The sequence below is a fragment of the Diuraphis noxia genome, unplaced genomic scaffold, assembly GCF_037042655.1.
Source record: "Diuraphis noxia isolate RWA-SAM2 unplaced genomic scaffold, SU_Dnox_SAM2 contig0003, whole genome shotgun sequence".
In the NCBI taxonomy this organism is placed as follows: domain Eukaryota; kingdom Metazoa; phylum Arthropoda; class Insecta; order Hemiptera; family Aphididae; genus Diuraphis; species Diuraphis noxia.
This window is the reverse complement of record NW_028301713.1, coordinates 63,177,787-63,190,838: the sequence shown is the minus strand read 5'-3', so window position 1 is coordinate 63,190,838 and position 13,052 is coordinate 63,177,787.

Here is a 13,052-nt window from a genome sequence, read left to right as displayed (position 1 = left end):
CACCGTCGTCGTCGGTTTAAGTTTAAAATTACCAAACTTCCGACGGACACACGTGACACGTTACACAAAAACACATCATTATATTATTATAAAATAGTAGACATGTATTGTGTGCATTACACGAGATTACTGCACAAACGCGTATGTAATCAATTCCATATTATATAATAACGTATATGCGGCACGTATGGTAATTTTTTAAGATGATTATTTAAAATACCGACGTGTACATCGAAATATTGCCGACTGTATGGGAATATATAGGTTTTATCGCAACCGACATGACGTCATAACGGTAGGCTGGTAGGCATTGTAAAAAAAAAAAAAAAAATATTAAAAAATGTATAATATACACGACCAATAAAAATCGTCCGATCTGAGTGCCTTGCGAGCGACAATAAATATGTTTATTATTATACGTGGAACACAAACGGTTTATGGTAAACGTCAAATAAAAAAAATTATAGCTGTGTAGCCTTTGATATATTTATAGTATAATATAATAAATGTATAATAACGAATTCGTAATATTTTTTTAATACGTTCGAGTGGACGCGAGTAATAAATATTTCATACGACAAGACGTTACGAAAAATAGGTACATTTTTTTTACTCAGAGACAGATCCACAGATCATAACACATCGCATCACTAATAAAATAAAATAATAACATTTTCTGTTTTGTCTCAAATTATTACTTTTTATTGTTCATATAGATACGCATCAACGCATCGATATCAATATTCCTTATTTGAACATAATTAGTTGATGACGATTTACAAAAGTGCAACTGTAGTATATGTTCATTGTTCATACTTACTAATTACTAATCATTTATTTGGATATAAATTATAATTATTATTTATTAAAATGAGTAATATTTGTATTATATTAAATTATTCTTTCATCTGGCATTCTGACTAATGAAATCGATTGTTTTATAATTAGGGATATTTATTATCCTGGAACTGTTATATTTAATTTGATACTTAACTTAAGATGTGTACACCGATAATAGTATATCATTTTAAATGTCACATGTGGATTCTGTTGTATCTCTTATTTTAAAATTTACTTATTTTATCCACGATAGGTAGTTGACGAGTTAACTCCATGACACGATAAAAGTATACAACTACATATAATATTATAATAGTAATAATATTTTTTTAGATTTACGCATAACATTAATCTAAAATAAAATTCTATAATAGGTATACCTCATACTGTGTATCAATACATTTTGTATACTTTATACACCATACAGTTATAATGTAGATAATCAGAACTCTACTTATGATGGGGAGGGGCTAGTGAGCCGCAGCCACGGACCTTATAGGAATAATTAGGTTCTCATGGATAATTTTGGCTTTATTAAGTCATTCAAGTTAAGTTTGCTTAAGTATCGAAACAAATATTTCTAACATTTACGACAAATTTCTAAATTGTTATCTAGTCGATAGACTTATTCGATAAAGATGAGCAATACATACATAAATCATAATTATACCAACCGATGAAAAATGTTAAAAGCTAGTATATCATACTACATGTGAATTATGTGTATAATATATTATATCATCTTATGAGAAATCGTTAGTCAGTTCGTTACTTTGAGTGCGTGTGAGTTCTCATAATATTATTGTATACTTAATTTATCATTTCACGTTTCTATCAATAGTATCTAAAAAGAGAAAACGCCGACGAGGCGCGCGAAAAAAATGCAAATTAAAAAGAAGAGAGAAATAGTGTAAATAAACACGTTGCCAAAATTATGTGATTTCTTTAAACCTATAGTTAAAGTTTACCATCATTAAAATGTATATAGTAAGTACTCCTAATGCTCAAAATGTATGATATGTTATTGTTAGTACCTAGTGTAGCTATAGTGCATTAGACATTTAAAATTTTGATCAATCTGGTGAGTTATAATATTATATATTGAATCAAAAATCTACAATAGAAAATCATAAGTCGTTAGTGGCCAGACTAGTTACCTAAAGTGAGTACCCAGACATTTTCAATGAGGGAGGGGATTATATTGATCAACAATAAATAATAAGGTATTATAGACTTATTGTATGATTTATTTATAATCGTTTATTTTTGTTTTTATTTTACATTAAGATACACAATTTGTACTATTTAACACGAGTTAATGTGATGATAGAATGAAAAACATATATAAGCAAAATATAGGAGTAAGAAACCCATATAATTATATGTATATTATCTACATTATGTATTATATATATACCACTATATTAGTGATGATGCTTGAAAAATGTTGTTAAATGCTAATCTTAAAAAAAAAAAACGATATAAAGAGTAAAAAGTAAAAGACTTATTATATAATTTAAGTTAATGTGTCCTCAAAATTCCTAATTAAAACTCTGTATAAGATTACAATATCATATAGTTGTACAATATATCAATGTTAAGAATCACATATATTATTATGTTCGGATGTCCCATACTTACATATTTGCTGATTTAATAACAATTTAATGAGAAGATATTTTCAGATTATGTCTTCAAAATCATATTTCACACAGTTTTATTCGCTTACAAGTCGCGTTCTTCCTAACACAAATTATATTATTTTATTATTATATATTAAACATTACATTATTAGTAATAGGTACAATACACGCTATAATATATAGCGGCTATATCGTTTGAATTTACCACTGTCGAATGATTTATAATCATACCAGAGACGCGCGCAAATAATTACAACAATCGCTTACAATAATTTACAATTACAAATACCACTGCTGGCGGTTAAGCCTTTTTTCATTTTAACAGTAACATAATTATCACTAGCTGGTAGCTACTTCGAGGGGTGTGGGACAAAAATTATAATACCAATTGACGGTAAATGATGAAATAAAAAAAAGTTCATAAAAACTAATGATACGCGGCAATCTCTACGCTTCTACAGTTTATGATATAGGCAGTGTATCTGGAATTCCGACAGTAATTTCTTTACACATTACTCGCGAGCAATATTCAGTGTGGTCGTTAATCAAAAGTCAAAACACAAAGATTGTTTGGTGCTGAAACGGTTCGGAGCCGTCGCCGTGTATATAGCTCATACAGTAAAGTTGTACATATAATAATGTATTATATTTAGGCTAACTGTTTTTCGGCAACTGAAATAATACACGGAGACCTGCTGCAGTAGCGCGCCCAACACGGCAACACGTACACATTTGCATTCGCCTAAAGTCATTTTGTATTGGAGTGAAGCAAGTAATAACTAATAAGTATAGTGTGTATAACATAATAATAGTGTATATAACATTATGCATAAACGTTTTAACTATTTACGTGTAAATTATACTATTAGAGTATAAATAGTATAATAATTATACATGAACGATGGGATCAATTTAAACAAGCTAAGCACTAAATTTTCAAGACAATTTTTTATGTTGTTGAAAATAATCTAATAGATTATTTGAAGTATTTATAATACTGTATTTCTGAAAATATCAATTTTTCACCATTTTGATTATGAACAGAGCGTTGAATTTGTCGGTTATACAATGATGTATTTTTGTTTTATTTTTTGGTGTCACCTTTTGGAGAAGTAAAAATGCTTCGATAGTGATGAATGATTCAATTAAAATGCTTAAAACACCGAGAGTGATTTCTAATAGACAATTAGATTTAATCGTTACTTTGGAGAAAAATAAAAAATATCCGTAATATACGAAATATATATATATATAAGTATTTACTCAAAACCATTTTTTGACAAAATTGATATGTTAATAATTATTAATAAGTAGATAGATATAGAGATTTGAAATTTTCATCAAATGTAAATAATGCAATAAGCATTTTCTATTATAATTTATTATATGATATATCACAGTATATAACAAATGTTCTTCAATGAAATCACAAACTTCCTCTTCCGGTTTTTCTTATTGATTCGGAATCTGCCACAACAAAACCGAGCCCTGCTGTTAACTTGTCCCAATTTAATAAGTAATACATATAACTATATAAAAGTAAACAATATACTGTCTACATATTCCAGGATTTATTCATACTAAATTCTACAGTAACCAACTTTAAACAGCATATTCATTGTGTTGACAACCATCTGTCCAATTTGTGTCAAAAATCTTCGTGCCTTCCAGCAAAATGTATTTTTATGAGGGCGGCTAGATCCAGTATACATCCGACTACAATTATATACTACATCCTGATAACTACCGTGGCTTTATATTCAAATCCAAAACAAAAAATCTACAAATATTAATTCCTTTTATTTTCCCCGATATCTCATACGGATCGTTAATATTTTTCTATTAAAATATTTTCTTGTAATTAATTTTATTGATGGCTCATTAGTTACCCTATTACTTACCCTAGTCATATAAGTTTCAATTATTTTTCTTTTTGACGTATACAACACGGAGTAATCATAATAATAATAAATACACATCATTATTATCCGATAATCATAAGTACAGTTCTTCCACAAAATCAAATACAAAATATATCTTATTTTATATAAATACTCAAAAGAGAAAAAATACACCGTGGTGATGTAGATATAATATAATGGTGTATTTATTGCCTAGTGTACCTACATTCTTTTTAGTCTCAATAAGTCCATGGCACCCTACAATAATAATGTGTTAAAAAGTTTCGGCCGAGCACAGTTGTTACTTGTGAAAACCCGAACACTTAATAATAATAATAATAATAATGTAATATAATTACGTTTTCAATCTTGCCGACCAATTAGTTGGTTTCGGACCAATGTGTTCGGATAAATTCTATGCTGTTCGATAAAACGCTCATAATATTATATTACTATGCATGTATTATACACATCGCACACGCAGCTCTACACTACACATTTTAATATCTGTGCGTACGAGTGTGTACATATATTATATATTATTGATGGACAGATGCGATCTGACCGGTGTGGCAATGCCGCGCGTGTAATTACTCGAGCCGCTGCAGGTCCTCTCTCTCGTCCGACACCACCACCGTCCACCACCATCACCGCCACCGTCACCATACTGTAATAATATATATAACCTTGTCCGACGGCTTCTTAGACGCATAAAATACATACATAAATACTACCAGGAACGAAGGCAAAAATCAAAACTCTCCCGGCGTTATGCACATGCGCATGCGTGCGCTCGTTTTTGTGTGTGAGTTCAGCTGTCGAATGCGTCAAAAAAAAAAAAAAGAACATATAGGTGTATATACCTACATTTTCCTTAAAATAAAAAATGAGCAACATTTATAAACGGAACAGCCTCCGGAATAGAATACATTATAATATAAATAAACGCTTAAGCCGGTGTACTATAATAGTATAATATGAAAAGTATACATATTATTATGATGTATAAAAATATTATATGGGTATAATACATGCGTGGATGGTGTGTTCGTGTGTATACTTACAAACATATCGTTTATGATTGTGCGCCGTGTGCCAGTGTGTAATGATCAAAATCAAACCGATCAAATGATTTCATCTGTTTTACTAAAACTATATTATATAATATACGTATATTACCTACGTGTATATATATTTATGCGATATGCCGTGCGTTTGACACGTTTTGTAATTGTGCCGTTAGGTATTTGCTACCTATACATTCGACAATGTTGCGAATAGGATAGTGGACAATAAAAGGGCTTCGAGTATTTTATATTTTAACGATTTAACATTATGAACTCTCCCGGATTTTTTTTTTGGTCAGAGATGGTTACTTTATTAGCACCACTGACAGTAAACAATGCAACTTTTACAAAAGTGTTCAACTATAATACACATATTATGATGTGTTATTGTTAAATTTTGTCTGACTTTAACTTGTAGCTAGGTATTACACCTGACGGCGAATGTCATCGAATCTACACTTGATTTTTGAGGGGATGGCTCTCATATTATATATTATCTACACTAACATGAAAATAATTTCCGATTAGTACCACGATTACATAAATACAAAAACAAAAAAACAGCCTAATTATTATATGTTTGTATAAGCACCGCGAAGGGTCAAGGGGGGCTAAAATAGCCCTGGAGTCATTGCAGGACAGCAGCGGCCATTATAATATACGCTACACATTAATATCATAATATGTAACTACCTAATTAATATTAAACAATATAGGTACAATGTACGTATATATACTCCTCTCCAGCAAGCGTAGGCACCTAATTCTTGAATAACGCCTATAGCAGTGCTGCATTTCGGGGGCGTGCTGCACTGCTTAATGTACCAGCGACTATGCTCATCCCGCGGCCAGTCAGCGATCGCAGCGGGGTGGTCACGGGAAACGGTCCGGTAAACGCACCGCCCGAATTATTAAAAAAAATAATAATAATAACAAACAAATGTATCACGCATTGTTTGGGTCAAGTAGCTCTGAAAAATTAAGCGCTATACGACAGCGTGTATATGTACAATATAGGTGTATAATATATAGTATAATAATGATAACGATATCATTCAACGTATAAGAGAAATAAAATGATGTAAAAAGGACATTGATGTATTATGGAGGAAAAAACATATAGGAACCTATTATTTTTATAATGACGATAATATAATGAGAAGAAATTACTTGGACTTGGGTCTTGCGATCCATCTGTTCATCGTCGCGCAGTCATTGAAAAATACATTTTTCTTTTCCTCTATTATAGCGTTAATTATAAAATTTTTGACGAAACGATGCATTCTTTAAAGATGTCCAATACCAAGAAGTTTATAGCATTATATTTTAAATATGTGACTCGAAATATCTCACGGATCGTCATTATAATAAGACAAATGATACATACATCATACGCGGCTATACGTAAATATATTATATAATAATATAATATCTACTTATTATTTTTATATTGTGCGAAAAGCACATATTAACTAATTTAAAATAGTGAGGTATTGGAATTATTATTAGTGTTCGGTTTTTGTTAATACATGTGACTTAGGGTCGGGATTCCGGAGTTGTACATATGAGCTACACAGGGTGATTCGTGAGGCGTAGAACACTCATTATTTATAAAAACTATTTACTTTTTTCAAAATTTTAGGTATATATGCTGTTCTAAAACTATATAAATTTTTAATATTTTTCACCTTTATATTTATTAGATAAACCACTATCAACTTTTGGTTTTTAAATGGAAACCTATATTAACAATATCATAAATTAATAAGGCTATTTTTTTAATGAATTTTCACGTTTAAATTTTCATTTTTCGTTAATCCGTTGACGAGATATATAGTCTCCCAAAGTTGGATGGTTTTGGGATGGTGTTTGTGTATAAATGTGTTATACCATGTCAGTACCGCAGCCGCAGCAATTGGGATTTTTGTACTCTAGCGTAAATTATAATACACTTTTCAAATAAATTTGGTAGTATGATAGTTAAGTCTAAGTTGTGCTCCAAAATAGGTAAACATATTAACACAGGACAAACGTCCTAACGAAAAATGAAAATTTAAACGTGAAAGTTTACTAAAAAAATTGCTTTATTAATTTATGATATTTTTAATATAGGTTGCCATTTAAAAACCAAAAGTTGATAGTGGTTTACCTAATAAATATAAGGGTGAAAAATATTAAAAATGTATATAGTTTTTGAACAGCTGTATCTAAAATTTAAAAAACAGTAAATAGTTTTTATAAATAATGAGTGTTTTACGCTTCATGAATCACCCTGTATAGGTTATATATAGACCTCTATAGAAAACCAAGAAATATATCTACCTTATACTAATCAAAAATAATATTTTAAGATATTAAAACACAAATTTCAAATATAAAGGAACGCAATTCTATAATAAAAATACAATTTCTGACTCAAATGAACTGTCAACCGATATAATAATAGGTATTTTTATAAAGTATTTTATATATTTTATTTAACAAATATTTACCTAGAAAAATAAAATCTACCCCAAATTGTTGGGAGGGAAGGCGAAGGAAAAGTAGAAGATTTACCAAATATTTACCCATGCATCGTGGGCAATGTCACTGTTGATGTTGTGATGAGTATTCGAATATAGTACTCACAATACTAAATACACTAGAACTAGCTGTAATATACAATACTAAATAAATAAACCATGTTGTACTCATTGGTTTATTATTTATTAATAATCAATCTTTTGAAATTTGTTTCAGGAAAATGTTTAAATTTGATTTATAGTATTTATACCTAGCCACCTTGGTACTAACGATAACTGATAAGGTCAGTTAAATTAATACATTAAAAATCCATAAAATATGTATGTAATTATTCACTCAAAAAACAAAAATAGAAAAATATGCACCAAAAATTCTAAAATATTGGAAACCATCTTAAAACAAACTAATTGAATTAGCAATCAATTTTGTTTAGGGCTTGAAAAGTTGAAAGGTATAAATGTTGTACGTAAGATATAAAAATGGATTTAAAAGAGTATTTCATGAAAATAAAATTAATCATAGTAGTTTCTTAATGATATACTCTTTATTTTATAACATTGCGTATTAAAATATAATATGCATTTTTATATTGGTATACAAAAGACCAAATTCATAATTTTTTATCTCAAATATGCAACAAAAAACAGTTGTGCGCATATACATTACCGTCTTAAATAAGTAGATAAAGTACAATTTATACTTACTTATTATTAATTTAGAATAAAATCCATTGATACTCAAAAATATTAAATTCGTTATCCTTTTAATGAAATCGTTATACGATGCTTGTTATTTATTTCTAAAATCTTCACTTAGTACAATATAATATATGTTATCGAGTATTACATGTACTGAAATATACAAAGAGTTATACGTAAACTGTCCTAGTTAGGTTCTAACTCATCATTTATTTGATAATTTTTATACATTTCTTTTATATTATATAATTATATTGTCTATATTCATAAAAACTCGTAATCGTATAAATGCACATGGCAAACAATTTTTACAAATAAAAAAAATATTGTTGAATGTAAATGATTATATTACAATTATTTATATGTATAAACGTTTCAAACATGAAAACTTGTCTGAAACACGAATCAATCGAATGATGCATTTATAAACTATATGTGTTGACATAGAATTAAAAATGTTTCATGTGAATTATATTTCCCTATCATTTTTTTTAACCTTATACTTGATGTGCCTAACTGCGCTAATGTAAACGAATATCTAAATTATATCGTGTCATATTAGTGTAAGCTATAATAAGTGTTAATCTTACATGTAAGTACACCTATATATGCTTATACATAAATATAAACTATAACAGTGTATAATTATAAACAAATTTCAGTTAAACGATGGCTGTGTTATGTTTTAAAGATTTAATATGTGTGATGGTAATAGGGTCATATAAGGGGTGTAACGCGTATTTACCCAGTGGCGTAATAAACATAATAAATGTATTTTATTTTTCACTGACTTGAAAGCAACAGGTGCGAGATGTATGAGGGGTTTTTTTTGTAGGCTGCCTGGTAAATCATCACATAATTTCAAACCCCTTATTGTGTGTAGTCGTGTATAGATAGTTTTCTATACCACCATGGCATAGCACCGTTCAGCAATTGTTCAACATCACTGATTCAGTCAACACTTTACATCATACATATAGTTGTTTTGTGTATTTAAATAGTGTATGTACGTGCTATATTGTCAAATCGAATCATATTGATTTTACTTTTTTGTGATCGTTTTTTTCAAACATAATATTATTAGGTATGTATATAAAGTCTGTCTCACATGTGATATTAGAAGCTAATGTATATTGTTATTGGTCAATCCATCATACACTACAGATGCCAATTCTTGAACTACATAGAACATGTTTAATTACGTTATAAAATGGATTACTTCGAAAAATGCATGGTTCTACTTGGTAACGCAAGGGCGAAGGACACAAGTGTTGTCTGTTCCACTTCTGAATTCTTCCACTGATATTTAATCGTAATACGGTAAAAGTCAGTAAATAATAACAAGAATATATTTATCCAACTATGAATTTGTATGCAAAAATTTGTTTTAAAAATTTAATTTATTTTTATTGTAATTTTTATAACCATTAATAACTAATAAACAGATTTGTAAAAATCAATAATAAATTGTACATTTGAATTTTGCGTTGAATCACTTACATTTACTTGGTAGATAACCATTCCCTAAATCAGCTAAATCACGTAGTAGATCACTTACTACACGTATACCAAAATGTTGTAGAAATTCAATCACTGTATATATATAATACAAAATCTCAATAGGTATCTTACGCTTAAACCAAATTTTGTTAAAGTTTGATTTTCGGGTAAACATGTTTTATATTGCAATTAGTCACTAAATATATCGAAATTAATAATAGTACTGTCATAGGATTACCTATTTGTAACTTATCCTTTAAATGTTTTAAAAATTAATATGCTCGTATTAGTGTATAACCAATGTATTTGAATATTCAATTGTATGTTTAATAATAACAAAACGATTGCCTATTTAAAACCCCTTAAAGATAAGTGATCAGTGAATTTTCAGTCTTTCTCTTTCTTTATTTCTTTTTACCAACATATATTAAACAATTATTGTGACTTAACATTTCTTCAATTATCGTTATTAGTTATTACTTACTGAACATGCCAAATATTTCATTGAAACGACGTCTATTAAACTTTCTAATCTGACAAAACATTTTTTTGTTATAATACAATTCTGATCACTTATGTTGGTATTTATGAAAATAATGACTATATCTATCCAGCAGACAGTAATTTACTAGCTTTGAATATTGTTGATTTCATTAAAAAAAACGTCTTATCACTTTTCAGCACACCTGAATATTGAACCTATTTTTGGATTTTTAAGAGCAAACTTAAAACGTTTACAATCTACGAGATGACTAGTGGATGAGATTTTTGGAAATTTAAGTGCTGGAGGCTATTATAATCTTTGATCCTAGCTTATTAGTTACTATACTATCATAATCATCGGCTGCCTTGCTCGGGCACGTTTATGTATAGATATATTTTATTCAATATTGTGCTATTGTAGTGCCCATATATTCACGTACGATATAATATATATTATTGTTATTATTATTATTTTATCATTATAAAATGCGATTATAGAAGAATTTGTTCTCGGATCGGAACAGGTTCTCTGGTTACAAGTGTTATTATAATATTCCGAGGTCCCGTACATCGCTCCGTGTACGGTGGACTATTATCCGTAAGTATAACTATATATACATAAAGCCATATAGGTAGTATTAGGTACCTTCCTACAACGAATCCGTCATTATATTTTTCCGCCGTCATCTCACGCACTTATAAACACGCGTTCGGGTCTTCGGGTTTTTTGTTTTATATTTTATTAGTCTACGTCTACCTCTACCATTATTCTAAAATCACCACTACCCGTCATTATAGATGAACTGAAAACACGACATTTTTGTGAATTTTTCGTCGATACTCAAGCATGCACTCATTTCTCTCTCACGCGCACGCAGTGTAATAATAATCGTTAAAGCTTCTTTCTATTCTTAAAACATTATAATATTACGGTAGCTTTTCGGTCGGTACGTCTTCTGAATATAATATAGAACACGTTTTAAATGTATTTTTTTTTAAACGATCAAACCAAATATTATAATACAATATCGTGTTTCAAAAAAAAAATTTTAAAAAATACGTCGACAATGGAGTAGATACATAAATATTTTATATATAGCTGGTAGTTATAATATATTTAGATTTTATTATAATATTCATCCAACTAGTTTTATGATAGATATCTACGATGTCTGTCGCATTTATTTCAGAGATACAGAGTGACTCTAAAATGTTTAATGTAAAAGACTTACTCCACAGTAAACCAATGTTTAAAAAAATTAAATTTAGTTTAAATTTACGACCATATCTGATAATCGTTCTTGTAAATCCCTTGTATTTTCTTACAATTCGTCTATTTCACTGTGTACGCATAATCAAATATTTGATGGGTTTAGGCAGAATTTTTGACACGTTCTGTATATGCGAGTAAGCTTAGTTTTCGATTAAATAGTTTGTTCGTTCATCTTATAATTTATTATCTATGTAATAAAAATAAAATAGTGTTCGTAACCGCATTAATCGAAAACGGCTGAACTGATTTGACTATTTTTTTTCAAGTGTTTATAATATTCCTAATGATATTTTTACGGAAAGAAAATTTTGACAATTTTCAAAAACTGAATGCCTTTATTCATTGAGATTTTCATTTCTTATAAAATGTTTATTGTTTATATGGTCAATTGTTGTTTGCAGTGAAAACATATTATTCTTATAAAAGTTGAAATCGTAGTGTATTTTTTCTATATAAATGGTTATCACTGATGATTGCATGTAATGTATAAGTAATTATTATTATGATTAGATACAATAATTTTGATATTTTAATATGTTCCTATCTTTTTTACCTGCGTTGGTTTATCTGAAGTTAAAGTACTCTAAACTGTATTGGAACATTTGCAATAAGAATAATATCAATAAATTGCTTGAGATCATAGGGTGCTTATTGCTTATTTTTTCAACTTCTGTATAGGTAGTTAAAGGCCGGGTAGCTCACACTCGCATTGATTTTCAGCTCACGAAAAAAGAATATTTGTTTGCTTATTTATAGAGTTTCATTAATTTAAACTTATATTATCGCTATAATTGGTAGAAATATTCAAATATGGAAAATATTTTTTTTTACGAATATATTTTTCTATACCTCGTTAATCATCATTGATTGAGTTTCTATAATGTACCTACCTATGTGTTAAGTTTGAAATAAATGTTAAATATAAGCGCGAAAAACCATTTTGAGTGAATTGGATCTGTCAAATTGTCAACAAATCTTTGGAGCGGGTAACCGCCAGACGGATCAGATAGTACATGTATATATAATCGACAAGGATACCCATTGTTGAATACATGGCCAATACATACATATATATATATAATAACGCATTATCATATATTATTATGTATGTATATTATATTTTG